The following is an 18042-nucleotide window of genomic DNA, read 5'->3' on the forward strand; positions in this document are numbered from 1 at the left end:
TGAAAAAACAAAAACAACAAAAAGGGGCACCTGGATAGCTCAGTAGATAGAGCTCTGGCCTTGGTGTCAGGAGGATCTGAGTTCAAATCCGACCTCAGTCACTTGACACTTACTAGCTGTGTGACTCTGGGCAAGTCACTTAACCCCAATTGCCTCACCAAAAAGGAAAAAACAAAAACAAAAACAAAAACTGAGGTACTTGGAAGAGAATTCTGGAGGTTGTGGGGGCAGGAAGTCAGTACCATCTAGTAATTTATTTGTAAGAAGTAGACTCAATTGCTGAACTCAATTGTTTCTATAGGCTGGTAAGGTATAAATTCTTTAAGCACTTTCTGAATTTCTTCACTGTGGAGTTTTGAGTTGTGTTTTGACATGTCCTGGTTACCCATTGGCTTCTAGGAAGTGGTACTTAGCATTAGTTAAAGTGACAAAATCTATGTAGGATGTCTGGTGAAAGTTGGTTGTCACTATTTCCTGTGATAGGAAGACTGAGGTCTTACATCTGTTAATAGAATTTTTCTTGAGTTCTGCAAACTGTTTGCTTGGATGGAGAATAAGTGATATCACATTAGATGTAGTAATTTCTAATCACTGGGAATATTGAACTAACTAGCTTTTGAGTTCCCTTCGAAGTCTATGACTTTTTTTGTGAATTTTCCAGATTCCTGAGTGGGGTGCAGTGATCCAGACAAGCGAAAATCCACTTGCCCCTTCCTTTCATGTGAGAACCTCTTCAGACTGCTGTGGGTAAACTGAGTAAATATTTATTAGAGGGTAAAGAAATATGGAAATTTTAAAATGTGCTTGTAGTTTTTAAATTTTTTATGTAGTTGTATTTTTAAAGACCAATGTGTAATCAAAATTTTGGGGAGAAGTTTGTCATAACTCCTCTGCAAAATCATTTTGGAAAAAAATGCATTTAAAAATATACGTCTTCTAAATTTCACAACTCCCATCTCTTTAGGGATGAGATGTTGTTCTCTTCCCCCCCTCCAATATCCTCCCTGCACCCTACCCCTATACATAGGAGGAATTACTATGGCTCCTTGTGGGATATTTTGGCTTCAAGTCTTATTATAATGCAGGGCACACAAGGACACATAAACATGCAAATGCACACACACACACAGGCTTCATTGAGGAGTTCAGTTGTGGATAGACTACTGAAGAAGAAAATGTTAAGTAAGGGGAATGCTTCAGGTATAGATTGTAGATGTCTGGAAGATGTGTTAAAAATCAGACCAGGCATGTAAGTAGTGAGGCAAAGAGATAGATTAAGTGAGAATGTAGGAAGAATGTGGTCTGTCTTGTGTAGTTTTAATTTAGTCGGCTTCGTAGAAGGGGACTGATTGGACTTCCTTGACATTTGAGGAAGATAATTGCTCCCACTTATTTCAATAGTTCTTGGTGGTTCACAAGGTACTTTCTTCACAACAACTCCATGAGCTGGATCGGGGTGGGGGACCTGTAGCCCTGAGGCTTTCCAGGTCCTTGGGTGCAGCCTTTTGACCGAGTCCAAGTTTTACAGAACAAATCCTTTTATTAAGGGGATTTGTTCTGTGAAGTTTGAATTTCAGTCAAAGGGCCACACTTGAGGACCTAGAGGACCACATGTGGTGGTGAGGCCATGGGTTCTCCACCCCTGAGCTAGATAAATATGTCAATTTTACAGAGTGGGAAGTTGAGCCTTAGAGATATTAAAGTGGTTTGCCCAAGGTGACAAAGCTAGTAAGTAGCAGAACTGAGGTTTGAACGTAGGTCTCCTACTTTCATATCTACTAATCTTCCCATTGTTTCATGATATGTCCTACCATGATATATGCCAACCAAGATGTATCATGTCTAGCTTTAGTTCATTCCCAATGTCCACGCAGCACTTTTTATGATGCAAGGAGCTTTTTGAAAATTGGTGCATGTATTGATTTCCCTAAAGCATGCTAGCTTCTGTCTCTCGAGGCACTTGAACTCGGAACCTCAGAGGCTAACCCTCACATTATCAAGGTCACACAGAAAGTTAATGGCAGAATGAAGACAAAAACCCTATATATAGTCTCTTGACTCTTAGACCTACTGTTCTTTTCTCTGTATAGAAAGTATTTCTCAGTCAGAAGGGAACAATGTCCCCAATGGATCTAGTAGGCTATCTAGTTCAAAAACCCATGACCAAAAAAGTGCCACCCAGCCAGTCTATTTAAATACAACCTTATCTCAAGACCTCCAATAAAAGCAAAAACACTGTCTTCCAAGTTAGTCCATTTTACTTTGGCACAGCTCTAATTGCTAATTTTTCCTGATTCCAAGGCTAAATTTGCCCTCTGCAAAATCTACCCATTGTACCCTATTTCTGTCCTGTAGAGCCAAACAGATAAGTCTAATCTTTCCTCTACATGATAGTCCTTCCAATATTTGAAGACATCTATAATTCATTTCATGAGTCTTTTCTTTTCCAGGGTAAACACCCCTAAATTCTTCATTTCACCTGTATATGGCATAGACTTCAAGCCCTCCATCATTTTGATTTCTTTCCTTTGGATCCACTATAATGACTTCCTTCTAAGTTGCTTGAAGCACTTGACAGGAAGTTTACACATTAACCCTTGTGAAATGTCCACATTGCAAACAGATGATTTGATTGTGGTAGAAGAAGAAAATCACATCCAATTGGGTTCAGAGGATAGCTGTTCTTCTCTACATGTTTGATGGCATGTGTGCTTCCAAAAAGGACAGGTGGGTCATTTAAGCTAGATTTAGAAAGAATGACCAAATTTCTAGTTTAAGAATACCTTCTGTTATATGTTTTTGAACTAATAGAAAAAAAGGCACTCCTTATGGGCCTCTGAAAACAATACACTTAGCAACACATAGACGATCAATTTTGTCCCAATTTGCCTTTACAATGTTTTGTTTTCTCCCAACTCCCTTGAAGCAGATGATAATATCAGCATAGGGAGCTGAGTCTGTGGTTTTTCTTTTGGGGTGAAATCTATCTTTCTGAAAGGCTGTATAGCTTATTCTGTGGGAGGAACTGAGGTGTTGGTTAGGTAGTTCCAGGAATAGATTCAAGAATAATAAATTAATTGGAGGAGCTGGTAGGAATTGTCCTTTGGTAAGCATAGTCCTCCCTGGGAATATTCATGGAGCTGCCAACGGATTTTGATAGGTAATTTCTTACCACGTAAAAGGTGAGGACCTTGCTCTATATTTCCTCCCTACTTGTTCTTTCTGGGTCAATGCCTTTAGCAAATACTCACGGTCATGCACAGAATCATGGATATGGAGTTATTTGGGAAATATTCTGATTTTTCTAGTGAATTATTGGACAAATAACCACTTAATGCTTAGCTGACATTCTTGTTTCAAAAGAGATTTAGTCCACTGCTTTTATTTTATTTTATTGGGATCATCATAAGGGTTCTTATCATCAAAGCTTCTGAGACAGGTAATAGTACTTCTGCCCATCTGTTTTTATAAATGGACAAAGAAGGCCCTGAAAGGTTAGACTACGGCTCAGCAACAAAATAAGGGTCAATCTTTTGCTTCCCACTTCTCATAAACTATACAGCCCTCTCTAACCTTCTCATCGACAGTTCTCCTGAGCCTTTGAAAATATAAAGCACCTATGAAACAAGCAGTAATAAAATGGGCCCATTATTATTGTAATTGATAATAATGATAAAAATAATTATGACAATTTATCAATTCTAGGAGGAACCTAGTATTAGCAACAGAGATGATATTTATTTCAGTCTTCCTGTGGGGACCTTTGTTAGGAAGAAACAAGTTGTTTCCCAGAGGAACCTGGAATATCAATTTTCTCAGTCTGAGAGTAATAGACTTGTGTGCAATAAAATCAAGTATTAAGTTGAAGTAACCTCTTGAAAAAAAGGTTTGCTTGGGTCAGGTTGGTAACTTCCACCAAGGAGTTTTTGCTCCCTCTCTGTTAGAGGATTTGTACAATCTATGTCAGTCCAATGGGAAAAAAAGGAAAGTTCTGAGGTTCTTTTTTAATGAGTCAAAGATAAAACCAAATGAATAGTGATGAGAGAATGAAAACTGAACACATGAAAGTTAATATTAGAGCCTAAAATGAAAAAAAAATTGTGGTGGGGGAAAGATAAAATGTAGTAGCAGCAGAGCTCAACTGCACTTGGGTCCTACCTACTTGCATCTCATACATTCATGGTAGAAGTGACTCTAAATTAGATGGATTCTAAGTTAGACCTGCACAACTTGGCAGTAGGTAGGGGCCAGAATTAAAATAGGCTCAACTTCTTTGGGCTGCAGATAGATTTTTATTGGCTCACTTTCCAAGTAAAGGTATAATTAATGATTAAACTCTTTTGTAAATAAACCATATTTAAAAAGGGAAATTGCAATTAATATCAATTAATTCCACATATTACTTATGATTTTTATTTATCACGAAATCACTCCTTTCAAACTAGAAACAGAATGATGATGGTTGGTTGCCAGGGGTTACATGACAAATAGAAGAGAGGGCAGAGTGGGAACCCACCCACCAACTTACTGATGGATGGGCACAATAATGACTAGTGGAAGACAGGTTAAGTGGGGCGTGGACAAAGCACACATTATATTTTTACTTTCTTTCACATCCTCTACATTTTTCGCGAGCTGCCCAAAATCCTTTGGCTGCAAGCTGCCTCTGTACTGCATGTTCTGCAGGCCTGTTCTAAGGCAAAGAAGAAATCCTGCTGCTTTGGGTCCACAGAATGACTGTGCATGGCTGCAACAGGCTCAGGGGTGGATAGCTAATAGGTCACAGACGGAGCAGGAATTTGTAGTCAGAAAAAAGCTATGCCTTTTAGGGATGGTCAGAATGAGAGAAATGGCTGGTTGGGCTTGAAAAAGACTAGTATTGGCTGGTTGATAGATTTATTTTTACTCCTATGGCTTCCTTTACCAAGAATATTCTAGTGGCTTTGAGCAGAAGCAGCAAAAAATCTGGTGGGTTTCTGGGTATTTGCTGGCCAGGGAAGAGTAGGGGGCTCGCATCATAAAGAGGACCAGTGGAATTGGGGATGGGGGTTCCTCAAGGTTTTATAGTAAGCGCTTAATAAATTTTCTCCATTGAAAAGATTATTTGATCTTTCAATGTGGATGTTTTTTGTTGAAATCCTTGTAAAATCATCAAATTAAAAACTTTGTCTTTGGTACCTTCTATCCCCTTCTTGTTATTTTCTAAGCACATATCCATCAGCTTTTCATGGTCCCTCCCTTATTTTTACACTAGTGCCTTCCCTGAGTCTTTCTCTCTACCTAACCCATCCATTCTCCCACTCCCTCACATCTTGTTGTGGGTTTTCCTAATGTAACAACTAGTAAAAACTGATAAGCTAAACCAAACAAAGGGTTCGTTGGAGCATACCATTTTGGAGATAGAAGCCATTTTAGAGATTATGTAGTCTACCCCTCTCCTCATTCGTATATGATGAACTTGAGGCTCAGGGAGAAGTTATTTGTGTAAGATAACGTTGGTTTTTAATTCAAGAAACATTTATTAATTGTTTATTATGAGTATAGCAATTTGGTTGGTGCTAGAAATACAAAATAATAATCAATCCTCAAGTATTCTAAGTGCCTACCATGTGATTGGTACTATGTGATGGGCTCAGTATATAAGTTCAAAGAATGAGACAATTCCTATGGAGCTTGTGTTCTATTGGAAAACAGTATGTGTAAAACATGCAGGACTCATATAAAGTGAATAAATTCAATTATATACATTGTAGTTAAATATAAGCTAGTTTTGGAGAGAGGACATTATCAGTTCCAGGGATTAGGAATGACTTCATGGAGAATAGTAAAGACTTCATGTAGAAAAAGATGTTAAGCTTGGTTTTTAAGGAAAAGAGGGAGTGAAGCAGAGATAAGGAGGGAGTACATTCCAGGCGTAAGGGGTGAAAAGTCAAAGACTCTGAGTTGAGAGTTTTATTTGAGAAGCCTAGTTTGACTGAACAGCAGAGTGTATGAAGAAGAGTAATGATGAGTGAGGCTAGAAAAGAGAGGTTGTAAGGAGGTAGATTGTAAGTAAAGCGAAAGGAAGTTATTTTTAATCTTTGAGGCAATTGCTGTAGTTACTGGAGTTGATTCAGTTGGGGAGTCAGATGTCATACCTGAACATAAAGTAAATTGCTTTGACAGATTTGTGTAATATGGACTGGACTGCAGAGAAACTTGAAGCACAGAGGTTAAGTGTAAGGCTATTGAAATAGTCCAGATGAGAATTGGTGATGGCCCGAACTAAAATGGTAGCTGTTTTGTGTGGAGAAAAGGGGCCATATTCGAGAGATATGAAAGTAGAAATGGCAAGAATGGATAACAGCAAAATGGACAGTCCAGGATAATGCAAGGTTAGAAACCTGTCAGACTAGAAAGATGGTGATAGACATTTGTAAGGTGGGGCGATTTTCTGGGGAGGGGGGTAATAGTTTCGAATAGGTTGATTGCAAGATGCAAATATTCAAAAAGCTATTTGTGATATAGAATTTCCCTGACTTCAGGGTACTTATTCCTACTAGGAGGGAAATGAATCAGACATAGATAAGTAAAACATGACACCAAGGAGTGATCCTGAAGTGCTCTAGAAAAAAAATTGCACAGGAATTCTAAGAAAACTAAGGTTTAAGTATAGGTCTCATGACCCCACATCCATTACTCTTCCCACTAGACTAATACTTCCTCTTCCACTAACAATGAATTAAACCTCCAACTCCTCTGGATGAACCATGAAATTTAAACAGTAATCTTTGGGAGAGCCATGTGTGTTTATGGAGTTACTTTTGGCAAAGGGGAAAAACACTGAACTGGGAGTCAATTGACCTTAGTCTTGGCTTTTTCACTAACCTCATGTATGACTTAAGGAATACTATTTCCCTCTTCTGTGCCTCAATTTCTTCCTCTGTTGAAATGGGGAGCTGGACTTCATAATTTTTTTTTCTGGTTCTCCCATTCTATGACATGATAGAATGGAAAGAGTACTGAATTTACTGTGAACAACAACAGTTGAATTTTGAATCCTGGCTCTGCTACTTACCATATATGTAATTGAACAAGTTATTCAACTTCTTCATCCCTCAGTTTCTTTATTTGTAAAATGTGAGGAGAAGGGTGAACAAAATAAACTCTTAAGACCCCTTTCAGTTCCAAGTCCTATGATAATTTGGATGACATGATTTTCTTTCACTACTATATTTTAAGTGAGGGAGGCATCTTCTTTCTAACTTGATACCAAAGAATGAATCTTCTCTGCATAATCCCTTCCTCTTACTCCACACAGAAGATAAGAGGGGAAGGTGAGGACAGAGATGTTAACACATCCCTAAGACTTAGGTCAGCTCCCTAGCACTTGGGTTCAGGTTTAGAAGTATTTGATTATATACATAGCTCCACATAATCACAGATTTTGAGCTCAAAGGGATGTTGGAGATTCTCTGACCCAACTCTTGTATTTTGTGCATGAGAAAACTGAAGCCTAGAGAGAATAAGACACTTACCCAAAGTCATACTTTTCCTGTTAATCCCTGGACTTGAAGTCCTCTATTTTGCTAGGTAGAGTGTCATTAAATGGTTTTACCTGTTTTTCTGCTTTTTTCTCTTCAGTGCTATAATTTCCAGTAACCATTTCCCTATCTTTTAGCCTTCTTTCTTGCCTTTTTATCATGATGTATCTTAAAACAAAAAATAGCATTTTAAATTTGATTTGAAAGGTCTAAGGTCAGATCCTGACCCATCTTTTAGCTGTATTTTGAAAAGTCATTTTTCCTCTCTGAACTCATTTCTTCATTTGTAAAATTAAAGCAATCAATAATAATAATAATAATAATAAATAATTGTTCTATCTATTTTGTATGGTAGTTGTGAGGAAATAGAATTTCCTGCATCCTGTTGAATGGACTGCCATGTAGTTCTATATGGCAATACTTCAAATGCATTAAAAGATCTATGTTTGTTTCACTGTAGGTAGTTCTATTGATGTACCTCAGAGAATCTCATTTCTTTAGTTGTTCTCTATAAGGTTCTATTGTGCCCAGCCCCCAAAAAACTTCAGTTTTTTTCAGATGAGGTTTGATATACTTATGATAATAAAAAACAATATTAGTTGATATGTATATGGTGCATCAAGGTTTGCAAAGGACTTTAATCTGGAGCTTCAATGTTAAGTAGATAATACTAGTAATTACTATTTTTAACAAATAAATAAACTGACCCTGAGAGAAATAAAGTGATTTGCTTAAGGTCACAGATTTAGTAAGTGCCAAAGGTGTTTTTGAACCTCAGTTTTCCTGTCTCCCAAGTCTAGTACCTTTTCCTCTATACCTTATATATGGTGATGGTTTCCACAGTTAAGCCAGTCCTTAAACATAAACCCACTTTGTCACTGCATCTTTATGAGGCCTGCCCAGCTTTGAAAGGACTAGTCTAAATTTTAACTCGGCCTTTGAGGGTCCAGTGCTATTTCCATACTGGAAACAGAGGAAAAAAAGATTTCCAACATGAATGTCCATAACTTGGTCACTAAACGAGGTGTCACCGAGCACAATTATAATGATGGGAGTGATCATAAAAATAACTCCTTATGTGAGTATATTGGGCTTTTAGTTGTTTAAAGCACTTTCCTCCGAAGTTGGAAGCTAGCCCAGTGGAGCTGGATTAATTACCTCTCAGCACTCTGCCTTCCATGCCCATTGGATAGCTGTTGACTGGTCAATGATGATCTGTAAATACATCAAGTAATCATTTTTTTCACCAGCTTTAGTTTTCCTTTTATTGATGCTGATTGCAGATGATTTTTATGAGTTAGTAATAAAAAGAAATCATTGTCCAGTAGTCAACCTGTTGAACAACTTAGACACAGGTGTACGATTCTAGGTGAGTAAAAGTGACCTTGCTTTTTCTTGGCTTTCTCTACTCTAAAATGAGGGCGTTGGACTCAGTGGCTTTCTAATCTGTCTAGTTTTAAAGTTTTGATCCTATGATCTTAAAATTCTAGCTTCATTAGTTTAACTCCTTCTGAACCATACAAGTGTGTAGTGAAGTGGTAAAATCATGAAATCATATTTGTTATGTATTCATATCCTGCCTCTGCTACCTGTATGCTTGTGGAGAAGGTTCTTTAACTCTTTGAAGTTAGTTCCTTATCTGTAAGACAAGGGGATTGAACTGTGTGTTCCTGAAGGTCCCTTCCCTGTCTTACATCTACCATCTTGTAATGTCTTGTATGTACTTATCATGCTAATTTTGCCTTCCTAATTACATTAAATACCATGAAGGCAGACTAGAGCTCATAGGTAATCATATTGTTTCCAGCTTCCTCACCTTCCCATATTTGCCCATGTTGCATATGTATTGTTCAGTCAATAAATGTTTTAAAAGTGATACCTTTGTCTTCTGAATTCTCCCTCTCTTGTGGCTCTAATAACATTGTGCCCTGTATTTTACTTGTTATTCTTCTTCTCTAAGTCTTCCTTATTAGACTCCGAGCTGCCCCCATTCATGACCCTTATCCTGTTCTTTATATTTGCTCCTCGTGTTAGCTCATGGTGAGCTGTGTGTAGTTGGTAAGTATTTAAATAAGTTTGATTAAGAGATAGATTGGTGGGTTCAAATTTCACATCATCCCCAGTGGCCTGAAAGAGATGCTTCACCCACAGAATATTATCCATTCACTTTCTTCATTACCAGCAGAAAAGGCATAATTGAATTTATTTTAACTTTCCCTTAACCTTTTTTAAAGTTATAAAGAAGAGGCAGTGTCACTTTGAAACAAGGAATACCTGAATTAAAAGCCCACCTTTGACATAAGCTGGTTGTATGCAGGTGCATAAATCACTTAATCTTTTGGTATTCTATGCCAATGATATGAAGCTCAAATAGAAATGAATACCAACAGGCCACAGCAACCTAGAAAACTACAAATTAATATTACTCAGTTGTATTATTATTTATTTGGTTAAACACTTTCTAATTACAATTTAATCTCTTTTGAGGGTCTTGATACCTGTTCTAGGCAATTCTCTGAAACCATGAGCTGTAGAGAATGTATTACCTTACTTTGTTTGGTAAAGGAATTTTTCTCATCTGGGGATTTCCTAGACCAATAAGGTCACAAGTCCAGGCCCTATCTCTAAGGCAGCAGATCCTCTTACCTCCATTACTCCTTTTCTTGTCACATCAGTAAGGGAAGTTTGTTTCTCCTCTTCTATGTATATATTTCTATTACACCAGGAGGTGTTTGTCCAATTTCAAGTTATGGCCTTTCCTATCTAATTGCTTTCTATCCTTCCCGCTTTTTATCTTGTGCCCTGGGAGAGTCTTTCATGCTGAGAATGATGGCTATGTTCCATTTGTAACTGGAGGAAATTATATGATAGTTAAATCTCCTTTTTATCTCTACCTTCTTGAGGCACCAAGCAAATTCATTCAAAAGTTAAAACACATTTTTATGATGAAAACACTGTTCTTGTCAGTATTATATTTGCAGCTGATTTCATAATTCTATGCTTTCCCCTGTTTAATTGCTCTTGGGGAATGTCTTTGCATCTGGAAATCATGACATTATGGAAATTGTGGAATTATGGCAAATTGTCATGTAATTATTTCTATAAATTTTAAGTATAGAATGATTAAACAATGAAACTTATCATTAGAAAAATCTTTTTTTTTAAATTGGCTTCCTTATTGCATTCATGTTGTATATACTGAAGGTTGAATGAGTGCTACATTTTCATATGTTTGTTTTTTAAATTCCTTTAAATAGAGTACTTTATAGAATCACCCTCTAGAAAGGGTAGGGAAAGTTTAAGTGGGGAAAATCCACTTGTACTTTAATGCTTGGATGACTCCGATATCACTGGCATGGTTGGAGGTGGCAATCCCCTATGCCTTCTCATCTTGAGGAATTCTTGACCATCTTTTAACTGTTAAGTTAATAGAGATTCTACTCAATGCATTAGAGGTCTTTCTGTTATTATTTAAACATTATGTGGCTACTATTCCAGCAGCTTAGGGTATCCATTTCTCCTCATTTTCACTACATGAGTGACAACACATCTTCTTCTTTTCTTCTTCTTCTTCTTCTTCTTCTTCTTCTTCTTCTTCTTCTTCTTCTTCTTCATCATCCTCATCACTTTAAATTTTGCAAAGTGATTTATATACTTTATCATTTGTGCTTCACAACAACCCCATTAATAGGTGTTAATATTATTTCCATTTTACAGATAAAGCAAAGTTCCTTTAAGTGACTTCATTAGCATCAAACATCTAGCTAGTAAAAGTCAGAGGTGGGATTAAAATCCATCCTTGCCTTGGGTCTAACATTTTAAGCATTATGCTATTTTGACTCTTTTAATAATATCTCTTTTGCCACCTTCCCCTCAAAAGTCTTAACTGGAAATATTCAATAGTTCCCTTGCACACATGGCATATTTTTCCATTGCTTCTTCATTCATCTGCTATGTTGATTCTTTTGTGCTCATCATGTTCGTTTCTTAGACCTATAAAGCATCATTTTTGGTTATGGAAACGTAAAAATTTAAAGTGTGTTCCTTTTGAAATGCAAAGATGATCCTGCATTTTAAAAAAAAGAGTAGGTCTTGAATTGTGGCTTTGACTACAAGAACAGAATTCCCTGAGTCATCCACACTCTTGAAGCAGGATGCATTTGGCAATGCAGCATTATGTGCATGGGGCAGCATTTTCCCTGGAGTTATCTAAATCATGCACACTAAAAACAGAACCTACCCAAATGGGCTAAGAAATTCTGTGATATAAGCAATTTAGCTGTATGGCCTCTGCCTCATACCAGAATAGTATTGTGACAGAACAATCCCAAATATGGTTCAAAGGTAGCTTTACTCTGGTAAATAAAATATTGGGCAACAGCAAGAGGCCCTTCATTGTCATATCAATAGTTAAATAAAATAAATTCTCAACTTCAAGGCTAAATAATGCTAAGATAGTAAAGGATTTTTGGTATCAAAGCATAGAAGGGAAAGCACTGGATTTGAAGGCAGAAAGACTTCGTTCAAACACTGGCCCTGAGTGGTAATGGGAATATCCCTTCTCCTTTCTTGCCCTCAGCTTCCCCATCTATAAAACAAGGGATAGGAGTGGCAGGATTAAATGTCCTGTAAGGTCCTTTAAAGGTCTAAATCTATAGTGGTTTGGTTTCTATTCTCTGAAACATTTGCTTAAGCCACAGCATATGAGTACAGTGCTTCAGTGAACCTGATTGCGATGGAAAAGAAACTGTATTTAGAATGGTAGCACTTGGGCTCAAATACTGGATTTGTCTGAAACAATAGAGACAAGTCATTTTGTCTCTATGGACCTCATTTCCCTTTCCCTTATCTCTAAAATGAGGGGGTGGGCTAGGTGACTTCCTAGGTAAACATGATCCAGTGATTTTCTTGGTCCCCTTCTCCTCATCCTACATTGTTCAGATACCTTTCTGCTCTTTCTCTTTGCCAAGGCAAAGACCTCTAAATTCATCCTCACTAATCCATCCTTTCCCAGCTTCTTGAGGAAACTGCATACACTGTCTTCTCTGTTATTCTCAACTTCACTCTATCTATATCTATTATCTCTATACCTGATGCTGAAAAAATGCCCATATGTCCCTTTTATTTAAAAAAATAAAGCTCTTTTCCCCCCCTAAATCAGACCAAGGCTTTTATCTTATTCATTTCTTGCATTTAAGATATTCTTCGATGACATCTTTGGCCTGAGATTCCGTGCCATAGTCCTTAACAACAATGCAACTGCAGCCAACTACTTTACGGGGCTTTCCCTCTCAGTCAATTTTACAGAGGCCTACCCATTCACCCAGCTTCTTGTTGTCATCAACCTTGATCGAGTTGATTTGGTGCTCAGCACACAGAGCCTCAAGCAACTTTACCTACGTAGGTTCATCACAGTTGGAAGCAAGAACACAAAGATGGGCTTGGCGTTTGTCCAAGGCTTTGGCAGCTTCATGAATTCCATGAGCTAGGCCATTGTGGATGAGTGCGGTCTTCAGCACTTCTCGTAGAGCAGTGTTAACATCCATTACACCTCCAGCAGCAATGCCTTCCTCGGCCATGGCAGCGGTTCACGGGTGAAGCTGAATTTTGAAAACACCGGGAGCCTCCGCCTCCCACTCAACTCAGAGGTGACAGGGAAAGAGCTACAAAGGCTCATCTCTACAGCTATTATTCTGTTGCAACTTCTAGCCGATAACTAATAAGTCATCTATACTCTTTGACTCCACTTATACTCTTCTCACTCACTTCTAAACTGCCTTTAATCTGGTTTCTGATTTAATCCTTGAAATAAAACTATCCTTTCAAAAGTTTCCAATAATTTATGTTTTTAATTTATTGCTTTTGTCACCAAAATTTTCCATCAGTATGTCTTTTTATCTGCTCCTATAGAGTCAGCACATAGAATGACACTTTATTTTTTAAATTTTTTATTAATTTATTTTTAGTTTTTAACATTCACTTCCATAAGATTTGAGTTCTAGATTTTCTCCCCATCTTATCCCTCCCCCCACCCCAAGACAGCATGCATTCTGAATACCCCTTTTCTGTCCTCCCTTCTATCTTCCCATCCCCCTTCTCTTATCCCTTTCCCCTTCTATTTTTCTATAGGGCAGGATAGATTTCTACACCACATTGCTTGTACATCTTATTTCCCAGTTGCATGTGAAAATAATTTTTAACATTTGTTTTTAAAACTTTAGGTTCCAAATTTTCTCCCTTCCTCCCTCTCCACCTACTCTCACTGAGAAGACAAGCAACTCAGTACAGGTTATACATGTGCAGTCATGCAAAACACTTCTATAGCAGTCATGTTGTGAAAAACTAAGTACATTTCCCTTCATCCTATCCTGCCTCCCCCAATTTATTCTATTCTCTCTTTTGACTCTGTCCCTTCTCAGAAGTATTTGCTTCTGATTACCCACTCCTCCAATCTGCCCTCCCCATTATCATCCTCTCATACCCAATTGAGTGTGTATGGTACAGAATGATATTTTGAAGACTGTTGTTTGTCCTCCATTCTTTTTTTTTTTTACTGGAAAACTTTTTATTGTAGGTGGAGTGGGACAGCTGGACACAGTTTAGATGATTCCAATTTTGTTGGCAACATCTAAAGCATCATAGTCTAGAGCAAGTCAGACATAGGCTTTCTTCTCTCCATCAGGCCGGATCAGTGTGTTGACCTTGGCTATGTCAATGTCATAGAGTTTCTTGACAGCCTGCTTGATCTGATGCTTGTTGGCCTTGACATTCACAATGAAGACCAGCATGTTGTTGTCCTCAGTCTTCTTCATAGTGGACTCAGTGGTCAAGGGAAACTTAATGATGGCATAGTGGTCAAGCTTGTTCCTCTGAAGGGCACTTTTCCTGGGGTATTTGGGCTGCTGTCGAAGTCTTAGTGTCTTGGGTCACTGGATCTTCTTCTTTTTGTGGCTGTGAACACCCTTCAGCACTGCCTTCTTGGCCTTTAAGGCCTTGGACTTAGCTTCTGTCTTGGGGGGGACAATTGCTTCCTTCTTCGCCTTCAGCGCCATCTTGGGGGAAAGGCTGTCCTCCATTCTCAAAGAGGACCACAACATCAGGGAGGTGATGCTATGACAGCCAAGTGAATTGGATTTAAGTGAGGGAGGGCTGTGCAAAGTTGTAAAGATAAAAAAGTAGAAGAAGAGAAGTCAGCAAGACTGAATAATACATTGAAAAATTTTGAAAATGTTTTCACTTCAGCACAATTGTGGACCTCTCACCTCTACAAAGGAGTAATGTGAAGATATATTCTCATGTCCCTACTTTGGAATCATAATTATTCTTTGTAATTTTGCCACATTCAATTTTGATTATTGCTCTATGTGTTATTGTCATTTCTTTGCTTACTTCGCTAAGCATCAGATCATGTAAAATCTTTCCATGCTTCTCTGTACTCATCATATTCATCATCTCTTACAGCATAGTAATATTCCATGACATTCATGTACTAAAATGTGTTTAGCAAATGTCGATGAATGACATCTACTTTATTTTTAATTATTTTCTACCAGAAAAAGTGCTGCTGTGGATATTTTGGGGTACATGGTGAATTTCTTCTCCTCTGTGACCACCTTCGTGGTATCAGTCCAGTAATGGATTCTACAGGTCAAATAGTATGGACATTTTAGTCAATTTATTTGCATTAATCTGAATTTTTCTAATAATTCACAGTTCCATCAACACTATATTTATGTTTCTATCTTTCTACAACCCTTCTTAGCTTGATTATTCTCTTCCTTAGTGATCTTTTTTCAATTTGCAGAGTGTGAGGTGAAATCTCAGGATTATTTTGATTTGCATTTCTCTTATTTTCATTTGAAGCAGTCATTTAAGTGTTTGTTTAAAGTTTGCAGTTCTTCCTTTGGGAACTCTTTTCATATATTTAGACCTCTTGGGGAATGGCTTTTGGTCATATGTATGTATGAAGAGGAAGCTAAACGTCTCACTGGGTAGAGTGCTGGGCCTGGAGTGAAGAAGGCCTGAGTTCAAATCTGGTCTTAGACACTTACTAGTTATGTGAACCTAAGCAAATAAGTTAACCTGTCTTTGCTTTAATCCCCTGGAAAAGGAAATGGCAAACCACTCCAGTACCTTTGCCAAGAAAACCCTATGGGCAGCATTGGTGTGCTATATTCCACAGGGTCATGAAGTATCAGACACGACTGAACAAAAACAACATAATACAATATTATATAATGGTATGATGTGGTGTGATAATATAATATAATGCGATAATATAAATATTAATATCAAGGTATTATTTATATATTTTGGATACCAAGTCCTTATTAGAGAAATATGATGTAAATATCCCCCCCTTCCCTGCCTATCATAAATATATTATTTTTGTTGGTGTAGAAGATTTTCTATTTTTATATAATCAAGTTATTCATTGTATCTACTGCAATTGCCTCTATCCCTTATTTGGCGAGGAATATGTCTCCCACCCATAGTTGTGAAAGTTATATGATCTGCTTTTAATTTTTTTAGTAATACGATCAGGTGATATATCCATTGAGAATGTATTCTGACATATGGTCTAAGTTGCCAGGTGAAAACTAATTTCTGCCTGCCTGTTTTGTAGTAGTTTATATGAAGTAGGGAGTTCTTTCATATTTATGTTTTCTGCTTTATAAAACACTGGATTTCATTGTTTCTCATTCTCCTTTGTCTGTTTTTTTCAAAGTTCATCTATTTTACTATTTTTAAACTAGTATCGGATGTTTTTGATAACTTAGTGTTTTTGCTGTTCAGTTGTTTCTGATTCTTCATGACCCTGTGGACTTCAAGGACTGTCCATGAGGTTTTCTTGGCAAAAATATTGGAATGGTTTGCCATTTCCTTCTCCAGTAGATTTAAGCAAGCAGAGGTTAATGGCTTGCCCAGGGTCACAAAGGCACTCAGTGTCTGAGACCAAATTAGAACTCAGGTCTTACTGATGCCAGGCCCTGCACTCTATCCATTTGAGCCACCTAGCTGCTTGTTAGCTTAGCATAGTGCCTGGTAAATGTTAAATGCTTAATAAATCCTTGTTTCCTTTCTCCTTCATTTATATCATTGTCACCTATGCCTAGAATGCTTTGCCTTTTTACCTCTGCCTTTTAGTTTTCCTGACCTCCTTGTAAGAGAAACTCTTCTCAGTCTTCCTATTTAATAATGCCCTCTCTCTCTCTCTCTCTCTCTCTCTCTCTCTCTCTCTCTCTCTCTCTCTCTCTCTCTCTCTCTCTCTCTTCTCTCTCTCTCTCCTCTCTTCTCTCTCTCTCTCCCTTTTCATATATGACCATCTGTATAAAACAAACTAATATATTTCCTGCTGTCTTCACCCATTAGGAATGTGTGCTTTTTGAGAGCAGAGATAATTTCCCCCAACTTTCTTTGTTATCCGCTGTGCTTATCACAGTCCTTGGTACAAATAAATGCTGGTTGATTGACTAATTCATGTTTTGGAAAGACTTTTTTTTTTGGCCTCTCAACCATAAATCCATTTCACAAGTGAACCTTTAGATTGACAGATGAATCAAAGAATCTCAGCTGAGAAGTATTCTTTGGAGACCATCCAATCCAATGCCCACATTTTCCTTATGAGGAAACCAAAGCCTATAGCATGCAAGTGACATGTAGTAATGGGCAGAAACAAGATTTGAATTGTAGGTCTCTTCTACTGCAATGCCTATTTTCTATTTTCAACTGTATCAAGCTGCTTCCTTTGGGAGACTGCCAAAAGATCAGTTTCTGCTCCTTTCCCAGTCTTTTGCCTGATTGTTCAATGTCTTGCTCCATTTTTCATAAATCAGACAGTTTTCCTTAGATACACTCGGTAATTTATCCTCTGGGAAACAAACTTCCGATCACATTAGCCCAGCCATTCCTTGGGGAACCAATCCCCATGGTATAGAGAAGACTTCATTTTTTGTGTCAGGCTAAAGCTCAGTGGAATATGGACAGGAAGGCAGGGCTGTTTGTAATTTCCGGAAGCCCCAGGAGCCCCCAGCAGGTCTCAGCATATGGCTGTACTGGCATGCGACATATCTTTTAAACCTGGAAACATGATTCATTTCAAACTGTTGGCACCTGGTATAGCCCAGGAAGGATTCCAAAGCATCTGCTTTTCACTTACTTTTTCCTTAAGTATTTAGTGTGTTTCCTAATATTCCTTCAAGGTGACAGCCTAGTATTCTATAGCTGTAGAATATAATATACACACATACATACCTATATTTATATAAGTGTGTGTGTGTGTGTGTATAAATAAAATGTATGTATATATGTATGTATATATACACACTATATATGTATGTACGTACATATGTATATATATGTATGTGTGTGTGTGTGTGTGTGTGTGTGTGTGTGTTTATTCTACAGCTGTGTTCCACTTGGTTGTCTCTTTGAAGAGGTGTTAGGAAATACTGAACATACTTGCAGAAAAGAAGATACAAAGAGTTGCTTTGGAATCCATCCTGGGTTGCAGCATGTG

General features: G+C 37.7%; 2 pseudogenes; both read right to left on the reverse strand.

Moving 5' to 3' along the window:
- Positions 1-12703: 12703 nt before the first annotated feature.
- On the reverse strand, positions 12704-13166 carry LOC110211719 (small ribosomal subunit protein eS12 pseudogene; annotated as a pseudogene).
- A 903-nt stretch (positions 13167-14069) lies between these two features.
- Positions 14070-14575, reverse strand: LOC110211717 (large ribosomal subunit protein uL23 pseudogene; annotated as a pseudogene).
- Between the last annotated feature and the right edge of the window lie 3467 nt (positions 14576-18042).

This window comes from Phascolarctos cinereus, unplaced genomic scaffold (genome assembly GCF_003287225.1).
Source record: "Phascolarctos cinereus isolate Bilbo 61053 unplaced genomic scaffold, phaCin_HiC Scaffold_2;HRSCAF=192, whole genome shotgun sequence".
Lineage (NCBI taxonomy): Eukaryota > Metazoa > Chordata > Mammalia > Diprotodontia > Phascolarctidae > Phascolarctos > Phascolarctos cinereus.